Source organism: Eleutherodactylus coqui, unplaced genomic scaffold (genome assembly GCF_035609145.1).
Source record: "Eleutherodactylus coqui strain aEleCoq1 unplaced genomic scaffold, aEleCoq1.hap1 HAP1_SCAFFOLD_246, whole genome shotgun sequence".
Taxonomy (NCBI): Eukaryota; Metazoa; Chordata; class Amphibia; order Anura; family Eleutherodactylidae; genus Eleutherodactylus; species Eleutherodactylus coqui.
In genome coordinates, this window is record NW_027102351.1 from 97,890 (window position 1) to 115,982 (window position 18,093).

General features: G+C 62.2%; 1 protein-coding gene across 1 annotated transcript in view; it reads left to right on the top strand.

Moving 5' to 3' along the window:
* Positions 1-18,093, top strand: part of LOC136601935 (autophagy-related protein 13-like) — a 117,198-nt gene that overhangs the window by 48,268 nt on the left and 50,837 nt on the right. The window lies entirely within an intron of this gene.

Consider the following 18,093-nt stretch of genomic DNA (forward strand, 5'->3'; position numbering starts at 1 on the left):
TCATTCATGTCGGTTGCACTTGTGGTGTATTAAATTTAATATTGAGTAGATCACCTTTCTTTGAATGTCAGCAGCGCATAGAGAACATGAGCAGGAAGAAATCCCAGCATCAAAATGGTGCCTGATAAGTATCAGACAGGAGGCTGCACTGCATGCAAGTGACTGCAATATACATTAGAGACCGCCAGAGTGTGATAGGCAATAAAAGTGTGGGGGACAGAGATAGAAAAATGTATTTTTCACCGGAGCGGCCCTTTAAGGTGGCCATAAACATTAGATGTATAGCATGTATGGGGCCTCCTGACTGTCCCCCTCACAGCAGATGTCGGGACAGATAAGGGTCAAGCAGTTAAATTTCAACAGTCTAACGTGTTTTGTTTTTTTTTAAGATAAGCCTTAGGTTCTGACAGCAACGTACACCTCGCTGTACATTCACTACACATGCGTGCTTCACTGAGCAAGAACCCACTTGGGATGAGTGGTTTGGACACAATCAGTCTCCTTACCCTTCTGGCAGCTGACTTTTTACTTCACTGCAAAATCAGTCTTCTCATCTCTACTGCCATGGCAGAAAACTATTTCTACTGGCTGCCCTGCAGTGAACGGAGAATCACTATGCAGAGACCTGGCTGTGGGGAAAGGGACCGAGCATGTATGTCCTCCAGGACTCGTAGTAACATAGTATGATAGGCTGAAAGAAGACAACGTCCATCTAGTTCAGCCTGTTTCCACCCCCACCCCTGCCTTGTTGATCCAGAGAAAGGCAAAAAAAATGCAATAAGGCAGAAGCCAATTTTAGTCCATTTGGGGGAAAAATTCCTTCCCTACTCCATAATGGCAGTGAGAATAATCCCTGTCAATTACGCGGATCCACAGCGATTTGGAAATTGACATTTTGAAATCCCCGTGGGAAGGATTGCTTACATTGACTGCAATGGAAACTGTCAGTGCAAGTCTCACACAAAAATAGAGTATGCTGCGATTCTTCCTCGTGAGCGGAAATCGAAAGGAATTTGCGCTCGTGTGCTTGGAAGAATCATTTTACGTTGCATGCTACGGACGGACATTGCTGCAGAACTCGCGAGCGGTGTGTGGCGGCGAATTCCATAGCAAAACTCCGTCCGTGTGCATTGGGCCTTAACCGCCCAATTTTTTTTTCAGTGTGAATGATCCCAGTTTTGAGCCTCTCTGGGTATTCCAGTCCTCCCATTCTGTTTATTAATTTAGTTGCCCTTCTTACCCCTCAAGCACTGCAACATCTTTCCTGAGCACCGGTGTCCAGAACTGTACACAGTATTCCATGTGGGGCCTGACAAGTGCCTTATATAGTGGAAGAATAATGTTCTCGCCCCTCTACCTCTTTTGATGCACCCCAAAACTTTATTTGCTTTTCCAGCAGCTGACTGGCATTGATTGCTCCAGTCAAGTCTACAGTCAACTAATACCCACAGGTCTTTTCCCATAGAATTGAAGGGTGACTACTCCCTACTGATCCTACTCGATCTCTCTGCAGCGTTTGACACTGTTGACCACAAACTCCTCCTCAGTATGCTTCGCTCCATCGGCCTAAAGGACACTGCTCTCTCCTGGTTCTCCTCCTACCTGTCTAACCGCCTCTTTAGTGTCTCCTTTGCTGAGTAGTAGCCTTCTTGTAACGAGCACTATTCAATAAAGCAGAGGATTTTTTACTTTCATAAACCCAAGCTCCTATTTTACGTCTGTCTATGAAACGAAGAGCTACTGGGATCGAGTGGCATAGGGTAGAAAGGATTGCCTGCTGAAAGAAGGATATGAAAGAAACATAAGATGAAAGCAAGCACAACCTGATGCAAAGGTGAGAAAAAATTTATTTTTCATCTCCGCTGATTCTACCTCCTTTACTTTTCCCCTCACTGTTGGGATGCCCCAGGGCTTGGTTTAAACTTGCCATCCTCACCCATAAAGCTCTCCACAGCACCGAGCTGCCATACATTGCTTCCCTCATCTCAATCCACCACCCAGCCCGGGCTCTCCGCTCTGCTAATAAAATCAGACTGAGTGCCCCTTTAATTCGAACCTCTCATTCTCGCTTCCAAGACTTCTCCAGAGCAGCACCTGTTCTCTGCAACGCGCTACCCCAAACTATCCGGGCAATTCCTGACACACAAAACTTCAGGCGTGCTGTAAAAATGTACCTCTTCAGGGAGGCGTACCGCATCCCCTAAACCAAAGCCCTCTGTACTCCACCTGATTATATGCTGCCTGTCCTACTGACTGCAATCCCTACCATCTGCCATCAACTCCCCCTGCAGTCACACCGATTCTGCCACCACACAGCTCGAGTCTGACCATTGTCTGTGTATAGCACCCCTCACTCTCCACTCCACCATACCGTGCACATCTCCAGCCCCTTTACCTTCTGTAACACCCCCTTATTTGTAACATGTAAGCTCATTGGAGCAGGACCCTCACCCCTACTGTCTCCATCAACTGATTACTACACGTAACCATGGTTTTTGTACTTTTGTCATTCTGTATCCTCCTGTTATTGTGAGCGCTGCGGAATATGTTGGTGCTATATAAAGATTATTAAATCCCTTTTCCCCAGCAGTACCCCATTTAGTGTATATTGGTGACATCCGTTTCTCCTGCCCATGTGCATAACCTTACATTTATCCACATTGAACTTAATTTGCCATTTTTCCACCCAAGCCCCCAGCTTATCTAGGTCTGTTTGTAGCCGTACAAACATTGCATTGATTATATTGTATATTTTTGTGTCATCTGCAAATATTGATATTTTACTGTGTAGTCCCTCTATCAGGTCATTGATAAATATATTGAACAGAGTGGGGACTAATACTGAACCTGTGGCCCCCCACTAGCAACAGTGGTCCAATCAGAGTACGAACCATTTATTACCATCCTCTGCTTTCTATCTCTGAGCCAGTTCTTTACCCAGATACACACGTTCTTGCCTATACTGAGCTGTGTCATGTGACCTATACGGGGAAGAGGTGAGCTGTGACCATCACTTATAGACTTGCTGTGTGGACATGCTTTGTGATCTGTGCCAGGAGGTGAGCTGTGACATAATTTATAGACTTCTATGGGAGAGTGTTGTACATATGCTCTGTGACTTATGCAGGCAGGAGGTGAGCTGTGATCATCTCCTATTGACGTCTGTGGGGGAGATCTGTGGGCATGCTCTGTGATTGTGCAGGGAGGTGGTAGGAGGTGAGCTGTGACATCACCTATTGTAAATGGTGGATATTTATGTATATAAGGACGGCTCCACACTGGAACCTAGGGAAACCTGTCTCGCCCTGGATGGTAACGGGCAGGAACACCAGACAAGGACGTAGCGTACAACAAACACAGTTGAGAATACTCCATTCAATTTTAAGAGAACCGTGAAAATCAGACAACGGCCATAGGCTGTGCAATGTTTGTTTGTGTCCAATTTTGCGGACAGAACAGATCCACGTCCCGTTACTTTCAGTCTAAACGTGTGATTTCTTTTCCATGCATGAAGCCACATGCTAAATAAAAAAAATAATGTCACTTCCTGACCCAGACTTCACGCTAGATCCACGTCAGGAGTTCCAGAAGCAGATTTACCCATTTAAAAGGGCTGAATCTGCAGGTATACATGTGCATAGCTTCTGCCGAAATCCACAGCTCTGCCACGTGGCTTCTGCCATGAAAATTAGTAAAATTACCAAAAATATTTATGTATATTTAGACATTTTTAAACATACTGGGGTGATTTAGTACTTTTAGTACTCTGGTGTCAAAAACGTCAAATTTTGGTGCACGTGAGGTTTTTTCACAAAACATTACTTTTTGCAGCTACCGTATGTGCAGCCTCTACCACTTTCCTGAATAATGGGCAGGGCGCAGCAGTGTGGCCTCTTGCAGCACAAGACGGCTGGACATGCGAGAAATTTATTAATAGGCATGCCACCTAAACTTTACCCATCTAACATCTGCAGGCACATTATTACAACCAGTCTTCGTAAACCTACCCAGTTTAATAATTTTGTACAATTTAACCCTAATAGAAAAAAAAACTAATAATAAAAAAAAAAATTATGAAAAAAAAATGTAATCGACCAACAAAAAGCTTTGGCCATTAAACCACGATGTGCGCAAAACTTTAGAAACGTGTCTGTTCAGTAAGAGCTTGTTCACGTCCGCATTAACCTCGTTTGAAACAGAGAAACGTAATTCCCTTTCTTGTAGCATATTTTTTGTAATGATGTGCCGCCTCTGCCGCCGTCGCACCATCTCGCATCCAGCAAAACCAAACGTTACCACCGGCCTGATTCACTGGGATAGATGTTGTCTCAAGCTATATATCAGCAGGGATGCGGCAGCCATCTTGGAAAATAGTGAGGTGGGGAAACATCAGAAATGGGGGACAGGATAAGAAAGTAACGGCTGTGTGATTTATACCCATAAAATGGCGCATACCCCTTTTATATATGGAAGTATTGTAAATTTCCTTCACAAGTGGAAAACCACTTTAAAGGGAACCCGTCACCTCCGAACAGCACCTTAAACTAAGTTATGGGTGCTGTGGGTGCCAAGGCAGGTAGCCTGCAGCCGTAGTGCTGTGGGTGCCGGGGCAGGTAGCCTGCAACTGGGGTGCTGTGGGTGCCAGGGCAGGCAGCCTGTAGCCTGCAGACACGTACTGTATATTAGATTGTAAGCTCTCAGGATCAGGCCATGTACTGTATATTAGATTGTGAGCTCTCAGGATCAGGACATGTACTGTATATTAGATTGTAAGCTCTCAGGATCAGGACATGTACTGTATATTAGATTGTGAGCTCTCAGGATCAGGACATGTACTGTATATTAGATTGTAGGCTCTCAGGATCAGGACACATACTGTATATTAGATTGTAAGCTCTCAGGATCGGGACATGTACTGTATATTAGATTGTGAGCTCTCAGGATCAGGACATGTACTGTATATTAGATTGTAGGCTCTCAGGATCAGGACACATACTGTATATTAGATTGTAAGCTCTCAGGATCGGGACATGTACTGTATATTAGATTGTGAGCTCTCAGGATCAGGACATGTACTGTATATTAGATTGTAAGCTCTCAGGATCGGGACATGTACTGTATATTAGATTGTAGGCTCTCAGGATCAGGACACATACTGTATATTAGATTGTGAGCTCTCAGGATCGGGACATGTACTGTATATTAGATTGTCAGCTCTCAGGATCAGGACATGTACTGTATATTAGATTGTAGGCTCTCAGGATCAGGACACATACTGTATATTAGATTGTGAGCTCTCAGGATTAGGACATGTACTGTATATTAGATTGTCAGCTCTCAGGATCAGGACATGTACTGTATATTAGATTGTGAGCTCTCAGGCTCAGGACATGTACTGTATATTAGATTGTGAGCTATTAGGGCCAGGCAGTGAACCATATGGTAGGTTAAAAAAGCCTTTGCTGGCCTTATATATATATTAGGTTACCAACTCGTAGAGAAAAAAAAAAACAGCAGTAGAATGTATGATGACATCACGAGTCACATGATGTTACAGGGCTTATGACATCTTAGACAGGACATGACATCATAATGGACCAGAATGTGAAAGTTCTAAAGCAGAAGCTTCTTGTGTCAACTCAGCAGGACAGCCTGGCGAGGACGGTTCCAGGTAAGTAGCTCCTCACTCAGCGCTGAGGCCGTGTTCACACATCGTGTAGCCGGGGGACAAGTGGTGAAGTTCAGTACTGCACCATTTTCTCCCCCCACATCTCAGCACAGACACCTGTAGGACGTCTTACTTGCTGCGATTTTCAGGAAAAAAACTTTGAAAGGAAATATTTTAAAGAACTGATCTTTGACCGGATTTTATGGAGAATGTGCGCATCTGGGCGCCATGTGTTCTGTCTCTCCAAAAAGAACAAAATGCGCCCTGTGTGAACCCGGACTCACAGGGGTTTCCTATAAAGCTATAGTAGATAGACAGCGTACAGTAGACAGGGAGGTAGCCTGCACCCGGAGTGCTGTGGGTGCCAGGGCAGGTGGCCTGCAGCCTAGGTGCTGTGGGTGCCAGTGCACGTAGCCTGCACCCGGAGTGCTGTGGGTGCCAGGGCAGGTAGCCTTCAGCCGGGGTGCTGTGGGTGCCAGGGCAGGTGGCCTGCAGCCTAGGTGCTGTGGGTGCCAGGGCAGGTAGCCTGCAGCCGGGGTGCTGTGGGTGCCAGGGCAAGTAGCCTGCCGCCGGGGTGCTGTGGGTGCCAGGGCAAGTAGCCTGCAGCCGGGGTGCTGTGGGTGCCAAGGCAGGTAGCCTGCAACCGGGCTGCTGTGGGTGCCAAGGCAGGTAGCCTGCAACCGGGGTGCTGTGGGTGCCAAGGTAGGTAGCCTGCAACCGGGGTGCTGTGGGTGCCAGGGCAGGTAGACTGTAGCCTGCAGACACGTACTGTATATTAGATTGTACGCTCTTAGCATCAGGACACATACTGTGTTTTAGATTGTAGGCTCTCAGGATTGGCACATGTACTGTATATTAGATACTAAGCTCTCAGGATCAGGAAATGTACCGTATATTAGATTGTGAGCTCTCAGGATCGGGACATGTACTGTATATTAGATTGTGAGCTCTCAGGATCAGGATATGTACTGTACATTAGATTGTGAGCTATTAGGGCCAGGAAGTGAACCATATGGTAGGTTAAAAAAGCCTTTACTGGCCTTATATATATTATGTTAGCAACTCGTAGAGAAAAAAAAAAACAGCAGTAGAATGTATGATGACATCACAAGTCACATGATGTCACAGGGCTTATGACATCATAAACACATTACCTCATAATGATGTCACAGGCCTTATGACATCATAAACACTACATGACCTCATAATGGGCCCAGAATGTTTAAATTCTAAACCAGATGCATCTTGTGTCAGTTCAGCAGGACAGCCTGGCGAGGATGGTTCCAGGTAAGTAGCTCTTAGCCTGAAGGTAAGGGGGGTGCGGGTGCCAAAAGCAGCCGGTGGGGTACTGCGGGTGCCAAAAGGCAGGTAGCCTGCAGCAGCCGGTGGGTGCTGCGGGTGCCAAAAGGCAGGCAGCCTGCATAGCCTGAAGGTAAGGGGGGTGCGGGTGCCAAAAGCAGCCGGTGGGGTACTGCGGGTGCCAAAAGGCAGGTAGCCTGCAGCAGCCGGTGGGGTACTGCGGGTGCCAAAAGGCAGGTAGCCTGCAGCAGCCGGTGGGGTGCTGCGGGTGCCAAAAGGCAGAGCCAGCCTGCAGCAGCCCGGCCGGGGTGCTGCGGGTGCCTTTTTAAAAGGCAGAGCCAGCCTGCAGCAGCCCGGCCGGGGTGCTGCGGGCTGCGGGTGCCAAAAGGCAGAGCCAGCCTGCAGCAGCCCGGCTGGGGTGCTGCGGGTGCCTTTTCGAAAAGGCAGAGCCAGCCTGCAGCAGCCCGGCCGGGGTGCTGCTGGTGCCTTTTCGAAAAGGCAGAGCCAGCCTGCAGCAGCCCGACCGGGGTGCTGCGGGTGCCTTTTCGAAAAGGCAGAGCCAGCCTGCAGCAGCCCGGCCGGGGTGCTGCGGGCGCCTTTTCGAAAGGGCAAGAGCCAGCCTGCAGCAGCCCGGCCGGGGTGCTGCGGGCGCCTTTTCGAAAGGGCAAGAGCCAGCCTGCAGCAGCCCGGCCGAGGTGCTGCGGGCGCCTTTTCGAAAGGGCAAGAGCCAGCCTGCAGCTGCCCGGCCGGGGTGCTGCGGGCGCCTTTTCGAAAGGGCAAGAGCCAGCCTGCAGCAGCCCGGCCGGGGGGCTGCGGGCGCCTTTTCGAAAGGGCAAGAGCCAGCCTGCAGCTGCCCGGCCGGGGGGCTGCGGGCGCCTTTTCGAAAGGGCAAGAGCCAGCCTGCAGCTGCCCGGCCGGGGGGCTGCGGGCGCCTTTTCGAAAGGGCAAGAGCCAGCCTGCAGCCGCCCGGCCGGAGGGGCTGCGGGCGCCTTTTCGAAAGGGCAAGAGCCAGCCTGCAGCCGCCCGGCCGGGGGGCTGCGGGCGCCTTTTCGAAAGGGCAAGAGCCAGCCTGCAGCCGCCCGGCACTGGGGGCTGCGGGCGCCTTTTCGAAAGGGCAGAGCCAGCCTGCAGCCGCCCGGCACTGGGGGCTGCGGGCGCCTTTTCGAAAGGGCACAGCCAGCCTGGAGCCTCCCGGCACTGGGGGCTGCGGGCGCCTTTTCGAAAGGGCGGACGCCTTTTCGAAAGGGCAGAGCCAGCCTGCAGCCGCCCGGCACTGGGGGCTGCGGGCGCCTTTTCGAAAGGGCAGAGCCAGCCTGCAGCCGCCCGGCACTGGGGGCTGCGGGCGCCTTTTCGAAAGGGCAGAGCCAGCCTGCAGCCGCCCGGCACTGGGGGCTGCGGGCGCCTTTTCGAAAGGGCAGAGCCAGCCTGCAGCCGCCCGGCACTGGGGGCTGCGGGCGCCTTTTCGAAAGGGAAGAGCCAGCCTGCAGCGCCCGGCCGGGGTGCTGCGGGCGCCTTTTCGAAAGGGCAGAGCCAGCCTGCAGCAGCCCGGCCGGGGTGCTGCGGGCGCCTTTTTAAACGGCTTTCGAAAAGGCAGAGCCAGCCTGCAGCAGCCCGGCCGGGGGGCTGCGGGCGCCTTTTCGAAAGGGCAGAGCCAGCCTGCAGCAGCCCGGCACGGGGGGCTGCGGACTCCTTTTCGAAAGGGCAGAGCCAGCCTGCAGCCGCCCGGCACTGGGGGCTGTGGGCGCCTTTCCAAAGGGCAGAGCTAGCCTGCAGCTGCCCGGCCGGGGGGCTGCGGGCGCCTTCTCGAAAGGGCAAGAGCCAGCCTGCAGCTGCCCGGCCGGGGGGCTGCGGGCGCCTTCGCGAAAGGGCCAGAGCCAGCCTGCAGCAGCCCGTCACTGGGGGCTGCGGGCGCCTTTTCGAAAGGGCCAGAGCCAGCCTGCAGCAGCCCGGCACGGGGGGCTGCGGGCGCCTTTTCGAAAGGGCACAGAGCCAGCCTGCAGCCGCCCGGCACTGGGGGCTGCGGGCGCCTTTTCGAAAGGGCACAGAGCCAGCCTGCAGCCGCCCGGCACTGGGGGCTGCGGGCGCCGTTTCGAAAGGGCACAGAGCCAGCCTGCAGCCGCCCGGCACTGGGGGCTGCGGGCGCCTTTTCGAAAGGCCACAGAGCCAGCCTGCAGCCGCCCGGCACTGGGGGCTGCGGGCGCCTTTTCGAAGGGGCAAGAGCCAGCCTGCAGCCGCCCGGCACTGGGGGCTGCGGGCGCCTTTTCGAAGGGGCACAGAGCCAGCCTGCAGCCGCCCGGCACTGGGGGCTGCGGGCGCCTTTTCGAAGGGGCACAGAGCCAGCCTGCAGCCGCCCGGCACTGGGGGCTGCGGGCGCCTTTTCGAAGGGGCACAGAGCCAGCCTGCAGCCGCCCGGCACTGGGGGCTGCGGGCGCCTTTTCGAAGGGGCACAGAGCCAGCCTGCAGCCGCCCGGCACTGGGGGCTGCGGGCGCCTTTTCGAAGGGGCACAGAGCCAGCCTGCAGCCGCCCGGCACTGGGGGCTGCGGGCGCCTTTTCGAAGGGGCACAGAGCCAGCCTGCAGCCGCCCGGCACTGGGGGCTGCGGGCGCCTTTTCGAAGGGGCACAGAGCCAGCCTGCAGCCGCCCGGCACTGGGGGCTGCGGGCGCCTTTTCGAAGGGGCACAGAGCCAGCCTGCAGCCGCCCGGCACTGGGGGCTGCGGGCGCCTTTTCGAAGGGGCACAGAGCCAGCCTGCAGCCGCCCGGCACTGGGGGCTGCGGGCGCCTTTTCGAAGGGGCACAGAGCCAGCCTGCAGCCGCCCGGCACTGGGGGCTGCGGGCGCCTTTTCGAAGGGGCACAGAGCCAGCCTGCAGCCGCCCGGCACTGGGGGCTGCGGGCGCCTTTTCGAAGGGGCACAGAGCCAGCCTGCAGCCGCCCGGCACTGGGGGCTGCGGGCGCCTTTTCGAAGGGGCACAGAGCCAGCCTGCAGCCGCCCGGCACTGGGGGCTGCGGGCGCCTTTTCGAAGGGGCACAGAGCCAGCCTGCAGCCGCCCGGCACTGGGGGCTGCGGGCGCCTTTTCGAAGGGGCACAGAGCCAGCCTGCAGCCGCCCGGCACTGGGGGCTGCGGGCGCCTTTTCGAAGGGGCACAGAGCCAGCCTGCAGCCGCCCGGCACTGGGGGCTGCGGGCGCCTTTTCGAAGGGGCACAGAGCCAGCCTGCAGCCGCCCGGCACTGGGGGCTGCGGGCGCCTTTTCGAAGGGGCACAGAGCCAGCCTGCAGCCGCCCGGCACTGGGGGCTGCGGGCGCCTTTTCGAAAGGGCACAGAGCCAGCCTGCAGCCGCCCGGCACTGGGGGCTGCGGGCGCCTTTTCGAAAGGGCACAGAGCCAGCCTGCAGCCGCCCGGCACTGGGGGCTGCGGGCGCCTTTTCGAAAGGGCACAGAGCCAGCCTGCAGCCGCCCGGCACTGGGGGCTGCGGGCGCCTTTTCGAAAGGGCACAGAGCCAGCCTGCAGCCGCCCGGCACTGGGGGCTGCGGGCGCCTTTTCGAAAGGGCACAGAGCCAGCCTGCAGCCGCCCGGCACTGGGGGCTGCGGGCGCCTTTTCGAAAGGGCACAGAGCCAGCCTGCAGCCGCCCGGCACTGGGGGCTGCGGGCGCCTTTTCGAAAGGGCACAGAGCCAGCCTGCAGCCGCCCGGCACTGGGGGCTGCGGGCGCCTTTTCGAAAGGGCACAGAGCCAGCCTGCAGCCGCCCGGCACTGGGGGCTGCGGGCGCCTTTTCGAAAGGGCACAGAGCCAGCCTGCAGCCGCCCGGCACTGGGGGCTGCGGGCGCCTTTTCGAAAGGGCACAGAGCCAGCCTGCAGCCGCCCGGCACTGGGGGCTGCGGGCGCCTTTTCGAAAGGGCACAGAGCCAGCCTGCAGCCGCCCGGCACTGGGGGCTGCGGGCGCCTTTTCGAAAGGGCACAGAGCCAGCCTGCAGCCGCCCGGCACTGGGGGCTGCGGGCGCCTTTTCGAAAGGGCACAGAGCCAGCCTGCAGCCGCCCGGCACTGGGGGCTGCGGGCGCCTTTTCGAAAGGGCACAGAGCCAGCCTGCAGCCGCCCGGCACTGGGGGCTGCGGGCGCCTTTTCGAAAGGGCACAGAGCCAGCCTGCAGCCGCCCGGCACTGGGGGCTGCGGGCGCCTTTTCGAAAGGGCACAGAGCCAGCCTGCAGCCGCCCGGCACTGGGGGCTGCGGGCGCCTTTTCGAAAGGGCAGAGCCAGCCTGCAGCCCTTTCGAAAGGGCAGAGCCAGCCTGCAGCCGCCCGGCACTGGGGGCTGCGGGCGCCTTTTCGAAGGGGCACAGAGCCAGCCTGCAGCCGCCCGGCACTGGGGGCTGCGGGCGCCTTTTCGAAAGGGCAGAGCCAGCCTGCAGCCGCCCGGCACTGGGGGCTGCGGGCGCCTTTTCGAAAGGGCACAGAGCCAGCCTGCAGCCGCCCGGCACTGGGGGCTGCGGGCGCCTTTTCGAAAGGGCAGAGCCAGCCTGCAGCCGCCCGGCACCGGGGGCTGCGGGCGCCTTTTCGAAAGGGCAGAGCCAGCCTGCAGCCGCCCGGCACCGGGGGCTGCGGGCGCCTTTTCGAAAGGGCACAGAGCCAGCCTGCAGCCGCCCGGCACTGGGGGCTGCGGGCGCCTTTTCGAAAGGGCAGAGCCAGCCTGCAGCCGCCCGGCACTGGGGGCTGCGGGCGCCTTTTCGAAAGGGCACAGAGCCAGCCTGCAGCCGCCCGGCACTGGGGGCTGCGGGCGCCATTTCGAAAGGGCAGAGCCAGCCTGCAGCCGCCCGGCACTGGGGGCTGCGGACGCCTTTTCGAAAGGGCACAGAGCCAGCCTGCAGCCGCCCGGCACTGGGGGCTGCGGGCGCCTTTTCGAAAGGGCACAGAGCCAGCCTGCAGCCGCCCGGCACTGGGGGCTGCGGGCGCTTTTTCGAAAGGGCAGAGCCAGCCTGCAGCCGCCCGGCACTGGGGGCTGCGGGCGCCTTTTCGAAAGGGCAGAGCCAGCCTGCAGCCGTTTTCGAAAGGGCAGAGCCAGCCTGCAGCCGCCCGGCACTGGGGGCTGCGGGCGCCTTTTCGAAAGGGCAGAGCCAGCCTGCAGCCGCCCGGCACTGGGGGCTGCGGGCGCCTTTTCGAAAGGGCAGAGCCAGCCTGCAGCCGCCCGGCACTGGGGGCTGTGGGCGCCTTTTCGAAAGGGCACAGAGCCAGCCTGCAGCCGCCCGGCACTGGGGGCTGCGGGCGCCTTTTCGAAAGGGCAGAGCCAGCATGCAGCCGCCCGGCACTGGGGGCTGCGGGCGCCTTTTCGAAAGGGCAGAGCCAGCCTGCAGCCGCCCGGCACTGGGGGCTGCGGGCGCCTTTTCGAAAGGGCAGAGCCAGCATGCAGCCGCCCGGCACTGGGGGCTGCGGGCGCCTTTTCGAAAGGGCAGAGCCAGCCTGCAGCCGCCCGGCACTGGGGGCTGCGGGCGCCTTTTCGAAAGGGCAGAGCCAGCCTGCAGCCGCCCGGCACTGGGGGCTGCGGGCGCCTTTTCGAAAGGGCAGAGCCAGCATGCAGCCGCCCGGCACTGGGGGCTGCGGGCGCCTTTTCGAAAGGGCAGAGCCAGCCTGCAGCCGCCCGGCACCGGGGGCTGCGGGCGCCTTTTCGAAAGGGCAGAGCCAGCCTGCAGCCGCCCGGCACCGGGGGCTGCGGGCGCCTTTTCGAAAGGGCAGAGCCAGCCTGCAGCCGCCCGGCACTGGGGGCTGCGGGCGCCTTTTCGAAAGGGCAGAGCCCGCCTGCAGCCGCCCGGCACTGGGGGCTGCGGGCGCCTTTTCGAAAGGGCAGAGCCAGCCTGCAGCCGCCCGGCACTGGGGGCTGCGGGCGCCATTTCGAAAGGGCAGAGCCAGCCTGCAGCCGCCCGGCACTGGGGGCTGCGGGCGCCTTTTCGAAAGGGCACAGAGCCAGCCTGCAGCCGCCCGGCACTGGGGGCTGCGGGCGCCTTTTCGAAAGGGCACAGAGCCAGCCTGCAGCCGCCCGGCACTGGGGGCTGCGGGCGCCTTTTCGAAGGGGCACAGAGCCAGCCTGCAGCCGCCCGGCACTGGGGGCTGCGGGCGCCTTTTCGAAGGGGCACAGAGCCAGCCTGCAGCCGCCCGGCACTGGGGGCTGCGGGCGCCTTTTCGAAAGGGCACAGAGCCAGCCTGCAGCCGCCCGGCACTGGGGGCTGCGGGCGCCTTTTCGAAAGGGCAGAGCCAGCCTGCAGCCGCCCGGCACTGGGGGCTGCGGGCGCCTTTTCGAAAGGGCACAGAGCCAGCCTGCAGCCGCCCGGCACTGGGGGCTGCGGGCGCCTTTTCGAAAGGGCACAGAGCCAGCATGCAGCCGCCCGGCACTGGGGGCTGCGGGCGCCTTTTCGAAAGGGCAGAGCCAGCATGCAGCCGCCCGGCACTGGGGGCTGCGGGCGCCTTTTCGAAAGGGCAGAGCCAGCATGCAGCCGCCCGGCACTGGGGGCTGCGGGCGCCTTTTCGAAAGGGCACAGAGCCAGCCTGCAGCCGCCCGGCACTGGGGGCTGCGGGCGCCTTTTCGAAAGGGCACAGAGCCAGCCTGCAGCCGCCCGGCACTGGGGGCTGCGGGCGCCTTTTCGAAAGGGCACAGAGCCAGCCTGCAGCCGCCCGGCACTGGGGGCTGCGGGCGCCTTTTCGAAGGGGCACAGAGCCAGCCTGCAGCCGCCCGGCACTGGGGGCTGCGGGCGCCTTTTCGAAAGGGCACAGAGCCAGCCTGCAGCCGCCCGGCACTGGGGGCTGCGGGCGCCTTTTCGAAAGGGCACAGAGCCAGCCTGCAGCCGCCCGGCACTGGGGGCTGCGGGCGCCTTTTCGAAGGGGCACAGAGCCAGCCTGCAGCCGCCCGGCACTGGGGGCTGCGGGCGCCTTTTCGAAGGGGCACAGAGCCAGCCTGCAGCCGCCCGGCACTGGGGGCTGCGGGCGCCTTTTCGAAGGGGCACAGAGCCAGCCTGCAGCCGCCCGGCACTGGGGGCTGCGGGCGCCTTTTCGAAGGGGCACAGAGCCAGCCTGCAGCCGCCCGGCACTGGGGGCTGCGGGCGCCTTTTCGAAGGGGCACAGAGCCAGCCTGCAGCTGCCCGGCACCGGGGGCTGCGGGCGCCTTTTCGAAGGGGCGCGCAGAGCCAGCCTGCAGCCGCCCGGCACCGGGGGCTGCGGGCGCCTTTTCGAAGGGGCGCAGAGCCAGCCTGCAGCCGCCCGGCACCGGGGGCTGCGGGCGCCTTTTCGAAGGGGCGCAGAGCCAGCCTGCAGCCGCCCGGCACCGGGGGCTGCGGGCGCCTTTTCGAAAGGGCAGAGCCAGCCTGCAGCCGCCCGGCACCGGGGGCTGCGGGCGCCTTTTCGAAAGGGCAGAGCCCGCCTGCAGCCGCCCGGCACCGGGGGCTGCGGGCGCCTTTTCGAAAGGGCAGAGCCCGCCTGCAGCCGCCCGGCACTGGGGGCTGCGGGCGCCATTTCGAAAGGGCAGAGCCAGCCTGCAGCCGCCCGGCACTGGGGGCTGCGGGCGCCTTTTCGAAAGGGCACAGAGCCAGCCTGCAGCCGCCCGGCACTGGGGGCTGCGGGCGCCTTTTCGAAAGGGCACAGAGCCAGCCTGCAGCCGCCCGGCACTGGGGGCTGCGGGCGCTTTTTCGAAAGGGCAGAGCCAGCCTGCAGCCGCCCGGCACTGGGGGCTGCGGGCGCCTTTTCGAAAGGGCAGAGCCAGCCTGCAGCCGTTTTCGAAAGGGCAGAGCCAGCCTGCAGCCGCCCGGCACTGGGGGCTGCGGGCGCCTTTTCGAAAGGGCAGAGCCAGCCTGCAGCCGCCCGGCACTGGGGGCTGCGGGCGCCTTTTCGAAAGGGCAGAGCCAGCCTGCAGCCGCCCGGCACTGGGGGCTGCGGGCGCCTTTTCGAAAGGGCACAGAGCCAGCCTGCAGCCGCCCGGCACTGGGGGCTGCAGGCGCCTTTTCGAAAGGGCAGAGCCAGCATGCAGCCGCCCGGCACTGGGGGCTGCGGGCGCCTTTTCGAAAGGGCAGAGCCAGCCTGCAGCCGCCCGGCACTGGGGGCTGCAGGCGCCTTTTCGAAAGGGCAGAGCCAGCATGCAGCCGCCCGGCACTGGGGGCTGCGGGCGCCTTTTCGAAAGGGCAGAGCCAGCCTGCAGCCGCCCGGCACTGGGGGCTGCGGGCGCCTTTTCGAAAGGGCACAGAGCCAGCCTGCAGCCGCCCGGCACTGGGGGCTGCGGGCGCCTTTTCGAAAGGGCAGAGCCAGCCTGCAGCCGCCCGGCACTGGGGGCTGCGGGCGCCTTTTCGAAAGGGCAGAGCCAGCCTGCAGCCGCCCGGCACTGGGGGCTGCGGGCGCCTTTTCGAAAGGGCAGAGCCAGCCTGCAGCCGCCCGGCACTGGGGGCTGCGGGCGCCATTTCGAAAGGGCAGAGCCAGCCTGCAGCCGCCCGGCACTGGGGGCTGCGGGCGCCTTTTCGAAAGGGCACAGAGCCAGCCTGCAGCCGCCCGGCACTGGGGGCTGCGGGCGCCTTTTCGAAAGGGCAGAGCCAGCCTGCAGCCGCCCGGCACTGGGGGCTGCGGGCGCCTTTTCGAAAGGGCAGAGCCAGCCTGCAGCCGCCCGGCACTGGGGGCTGCGGGCGCCTTTTCGAAAGGGCACAGAGCCAGCCTGCAGCCGCCCGGCACTGGGGGCTGCGGGCGCCTTTTCGAAAGGGCAGAGCCAGCCTGCAGCCGCCCGGCACTGGGGGCTGCGGGCGCCTTTTCGAAAGGGCAGAGCCAGCCTGCAGCCGCCCGGCACCGGGGGCTGCGGGCGCCTTTTCGAAAGGGCAGAGCCAGCCTGCAGCCGCCCGGCACCGGGGGCTGCGGGCGCCTTTTCGAAAGGGCAGAGCCAGCCTGCAGCCGCCCGGCACCGGGGGCTGCGGGCGCCTTTTCGAAAGGGCAGAGCCCGCCTGCAGCCGCCCGGCACCGGGGGCTGCGGGCGCCTTTTCGAAAGGGCAGAGCCAGCCTGCAGCCGCCCGGCACTGGGGGCTGCGGGCGCCATTTCGAAAGGGCAGAGCCAGCCTGCAGCCGCCCGGCACTGGGGGCTGCGGGCGCCTTTTCGAAAGGGCACAGAGCCAGCCTGCAGCCGCCCGGCACTGGGGGCTGCGGGCGCCTTTTCGAAAGGGCACAGAGCCAGCCTGCAGCCGCCCGGCACTGGGGGCTGCGGGCGCCTTTTCGAAAGGGCACAGAGCCAGCCTGCAGCCGCCCGGCACTGGGGGCTGCGGGCGCCTTTTCGAAAGGGCACAGAGCCAGCCTGCAGCCGCCCGGCACCGGGGGCTGCGGGCGCCTTTTCGAAAGGGCAGAGCCAGCCTGCAGCTGCCCGGCACCGGGGGCTGCGGGCGCCTTTTCGAAAGGGCAGAGCCAGCCTGCAGCCGCCCGGCACCGGGGGCTGCGGGCGCCTTTTCGAAAGGGCAGAGCCAGCCTGCAGCCGCCCGGCACCGGGGGCTGCGGGCGCCTTTTCGAAAGGGCAGAGCCAGCCTGCAGCCGCCCGGCACCGGGGGCTGCGGGCGCCTTTTCGAAAGGGCAGAGCCAGCCTGCAGCCGCCCGGCACCGGGGGCTGCGGGCGCCTTTTCGAAAGGGCAGAGCCCGCCTGCAGCCGCCCGGCACTGGGGGCTGCGGGCGCCATTTCGAAAGGGCAGAGCCAGCCTGCAGCCGCCCGGCACTGGGGGCTGCGGGCGCCTTTTCGAAAGGGCACAGAGCCAGCCTGCAGCCGCCCGGCACTGGGGGCTGCGGGCGCCTTTTCGAAAGGGCACAGAGCCAGCCTGCAGCCGCCCGGCACTGGGGGCTGCGGGCGCTTTTTCGAAAGGGCACAGAGCCAGCCTGCAGCCGCCCGGCACTGGGGGCTGCGGGCGCTTTTTCGAAAGGGCAGAGCCAGCCTGCAGCCGCCCGGCACTGGGGGCTGCGGGCGCCTTTTCGAAAGGGCAGAGCCAGCCTGCAGCCGTTTTCGAAAGGGCAGAGCCAGCCTGCAGCCGCCCGGCACTGGGGGCTGCGGGCGCCTTTTCGAAAGGGCAGAGCCAGCCTGCAGCCGCCCGGCACTGGGGGCTGCGGGCGCCTTTTCGAAAGGGCAGAGCCAGCCTGCAGCCGCCCGGCACTGGGGGCTGCGGGCGCCTTTTCGAAAGGGCACAGAGCCAGCCTGCAGCCGCCCGGCACTGGGGGCTGCAGGCGCCTTTTCGAAAGGGCAGAGCCAGCATGCAGCCGCCCGGCACTGGGGGCTGCGGGCGCCTTTTCGAAAGGGCAGAGCCAGCCTGCAGCCGCCCGGCACTGGGGGCTGCGGGCGCCTTTTCGAAAGGGCAGAGCCAGCATGCAGCCGCCCGGCACTGGGGGCTGCGGGCGCCTTTTCGAAAGGGCAGAGCCAGCCTGCAGCCGCCCGGCACTGGGGGCTGCGGGCGCCTTTTCGAAAGGGCACAGAGCCAGCCTGCAGCCGCCCGGCACTGGGGGCTGCGGGCGCCTTTTCGAAAGGGCAGAGCCAGCCTGCAGCCGCCCGGCACTGGGGGCTGCGGGCGCCTTTTCGAAAGGGCAGAGCCAGCCTGCAGCCACCCGGCACTGGGGGCTGCGGGCGCCTTTTCGAAAGGGCACAGAGCCAGCCTGCAGCCGCCCGGCACTGGGGGCTGCGGGCGCCTTTTCGAAAGGGCACAGAGCCAGCCTGCAGCCGCCCGGCACTGGGGGCTGCGGGCGCCTTTTCGAAAGGGCAGAGCCAGCCTGCAGCCGCCCGGCACTGGGGGCTGCGGGCGCCTTTTCGAAAGGGCAGAGCCAGCCTGCAGCCGCCCGGCACTGGGGGCTGCGGGCGCCTTTTCGAAAGGGCACAGAGCCAGCCTGCAGCCGCCCGGCACTGGGGGCTGCGGGCGCCTTTTCGAAAGGGCACAGAGCCAGCCTGCAGCCGCCCGGCACTGGGGGCTGCGGGCGCCTTTTCGAAAGGGCACAGAGCCAGCCTGCAGCCGCCCGGCACTGGGGGCTGCGGGCGCCTTTTCGAAAGGGCACAGAGCCAGCCTGCAGCCGCCCGGCACCGGGGGCTGCGGGCGCCTTTTCGAAAGGGCAGAGCCAGCCTGCAGCTGCCCGGCACCGGGGGCTGCGGGCGCCTTTTCGAA